Here is a 3588-nt window from a genome sequence, read left to right as displayed (position 1 = left end):
GATTGAGCATTTTAGGCAACAGACATGGATGTCCTCAGGACTAGAGCCAGTCAGTCAAGGTGTCAGAAGGTTTGACTTTATTTAATTTTTTTTTGAAGTCTCTTTCCTTAGTACTGCATTCTGTGTTCTCAGATGTAGTCACATCTCCCTGCTTCTGCTGTTTGTATTCGAACAACTTTCCTCTTAGGACACCATTCAGATTGGATTAGGGTCTATCAAGATAGCCTCATTTTTAACTTAATCACATCTTTTAAAAGACTCTGGCTCTAATAGTCTTGGCCACCTTCTCAGGTTCTAGAAAGAAGGACTCCAGTATATGAACTTGAAGAGGGCACAGTTCAGTCCATACATCCCTGCCCTCTGGACTCCCTAAATTCATGTCCTCCTTGCATGTAAACTTTGTTTATCCCATCCCTCATCCTTAAATCCTTCGCTCATTCTAGAATCACCTTTTCGGAGGTGAGGTTGGAGTGCTAGAGATCAAAGAGAACCCAGAGTCTGAAACAACGGCTTATATCCCTGGGCCATGTCTGTCACTCATGAATGGTCTTTTTCATTTTTTTGTTTTGTTTTTTGAGCCATGGTCTCATTATATAATCTAAACTACCGTGGAACTCACTATGCTAGGATTGGAGGTATGTGCCACTAAGCCTAGCTTTTGACTGGTTGATTCATTGATTCATTCATTTGGAGACAAGGTCTTGCTATGTATTCCAGGCTGATCTTTCCATGAAACTCAGGCTGAAGTTGAACTTCCTGACTCTTCTCAGTTTCTCCAGTAGTGAGATCATGCTTGTGCTACCATGCCTAGCTCCTTGCATGGATTTTTAAAAACTATACCTTTATTTCAATGTTTTCTGTGCACCACATGTGTGTAACACCTGTGGAAGCCAGAAGAAGGTATCAGATCCCCTGGGACTGGATGGTTGTGAGCCACCATAGAAGTGCTAGAAGAGTAGCCAGTGCTCCTAACCCCTGATCTCTGGCATGGATTTGAACCCCAAGTCTCACCTGAATATAAGCCTAAGAGGAGGTGTGAGTCACCCTGAGGCAAGAACTCCTATTTTGCAGTTGAATGGGGAAAGAGGAATAAAAAGGAAAGGGCATGATTGTTGGAAGGTATGGTGGAGGGGAAAGTTTATTGTAGAGATGCAGGAGAACAAAGCCAGAGACACCTGGGAGAGTCTAGAGTGGCCATGACCACACTGAGCTGGGCCATTGGAGAGACAGGGATAGGAAGGGAGAGAGGGGAACCAGATGCAGCAGCCAGGAGGACAAAGGTACAAAATGGGCAGGTAACCAAAATGGCCGGATGATATAGGGAAGAGCCCTTGGGAAGGGCAGCCTAACCCCTGGGCTGGAGAGTTCAGGGAAGAAAAGCAGTCATACTCTGTAACAAGGGGACTGAGGGATGCTGGGCCAAGCTGGCAGCTAGGTCTCCTTTAATATGTTAAGTAGGCACCTCAGCCTTTGGTCCCTGGTTTGAAAGTTAACCGGCTGTGAACCTGGGAAACAAGATGAGTGTTCTGTTTACAAAAGGCAAAACCAGCAGTAGGACACACCTTTTATCCCAGCGCTCAAGAGGCAGAGGGGGTGCAAATCTCTTGGGAATTCCAGGCCAGTCAGGGCTCCCTAGTGAGCCCCTGTCTGGGTTGGGGGCGTGGGGAAGCAGTGGAGGAGGTAGGAGATCCCTTTGCACAATGGAGAACTTGAAAGGAGAAAGGGACCATCATAGGTTCCAAGTAAGTTAAATGTCCACTCTGTTAAATCTTGGCATGATGTTCTGTCTTCTTCTACCTTTGAACCTACTGGGAAGAAAGCAGCTTGTCTCACTAAAACCAAGGAACTGCCGCCTTTCAGAACTAAGGAGTAGACAGTTCACTGGAATCCTCATGGCACAGCCTGAAACCCCTCCTATTCTATCCTATAGAAGTGCAGAAGGGAGAGATCATTCCTTTATTTTGCCCATCCCTGCCTCCCTTGGTCTCAGCTGGCGGTCTGTGCTGGTGTTATCCCACCTCTGCTCCTGGATTCAGATAAGATATCTGCTTAGATCCATGAAATATACCCAGCAATGACTTTTATGATTGTCTAGTCATCTAACCACACCCTTGGTCTTTCCTCTAGAACACCTTCTTGGTTTTTGCATTATGGGTTAGGCTAAAAATGTTCTAAATCCTGCCCTTCCTCCCTCTCGTTTTTAAAAAACAGATTCTCCAAAGCAGGGTTTCTCTGTGTACTCTGTATTCCTGGCTGTCCTGGAACTCTGTAGACCAGGGTGACCTCGAACTTACCAAATGCTTGAATTGAAGGTGTGCGCCACCACCGCACCCTGCTCCATGCACTTCTTTTTCTTATAAATATATTTGCATATATATGTTTTTAGAGATTTATTTATTGTTATGTATATAAGTACACTGTTGCTGTCTTCAGACACACCAGAAGAGGGCACCAGATTCCATTACAGATGGTTGTGAGCCACCATGTGGTTACTGGGAATTAAATTCAGGACCTCTGAAGAGCAGTCAGTGCTCTTAACTGCTGAGCCATCTCTCCAGCCCCAAACACTTCTTTTTCAATTGCTCTGTTCCCGTTCATATTTTTCTATTGCAACAAGGAGAAACCAGGTTTCAGCACTTTTCCTTTTTTTTTTTTTTTGTTTCTTTTTATGTGCTTCTTTCCCTTTGTTTTCCAGATAGGTTCTCATGCTGTGATCCAGGCTGGTCTGGAACTAATTATGTAGCCAGACTTGCCTAAAATTCATGGCCGTCCTCTTGCCTCAGCCTCTTGTGTGGTGGGATTTCAGACATGAGCAACATTCTTCAGTGCATTTCTTAGGAATCTTGGCTAAAAAATCCAAGTTTATCACACACAAGTTCTACCTTTATTGGAATAAATTCAATCAAGTTCTTTGTGTTCCTTCCAGTTTCTCTGTGTTCCTTAGTTCCATGTCAGATCTCAACAGAAGCACATCTAATGGCCATGGGTTTACTAAGTCTTTACTTTTTATTTTTTTCTTAAATTATTATTGTTTTATGTGTGTGGTTATTTGTCTTGCATGTATGTTTGTGCACCACATGCATGCAGGGCTGGCCCACTGAGATCAGAATAGGGTATTGGATCCCCTGGAACTAGAGTTAGACACAGCTATGAGCTGCCGTATGGGTGCTTGGAAATCAAGCCTAGGGTTGAAAGAGCAACCGGTGCTCTTGATGGCTAAGCTACCTCTCCACCCAATACCAATATACAGAGCTGTTCTGTTGTCTTAGTCTTCTTGGGTTCCTGTAACAAAATACTGTAGGCTAGATATCTTATAAACAACAGAAACTTCTTTTACAGTTCTAGAAGCTAATACTAACAGATTGGGCATCTAGTGAGGGCTACTTTATCACTGTGTCTTTACATAGTTGAAGGTTTAAAACTCTGGTCTCTGGGGGCTGGTGAGATGGCTCAGTGGGTAAGAGCACCCGACTGCTCTTCCGAAGGTCCAGAGTTCAATTCCCAGCAACCACATGGTGGCTCACAACCATCTGTAACGAGATCTGGCGCCCTCTTCTGGAGTGTCTGAAGACAGCTACAGTGTACTTA

This window comes from Mus caroli, chromosome X (genome assembly GCF_900094665.2).
Source record: "Mus caroli chromosome X, CAROLI_EIJ_v1.1, whole genome shotgun sequence".
NCBI classification, from domain to species: domain Eukaryota; kingdom Metazoa; phylum Chordata; class Mammalia; order Rodentia; family Muridae; genus Mus; species Mus caroli.
This window is presented reverse-complemented; position numbering follows the sequence as displayed.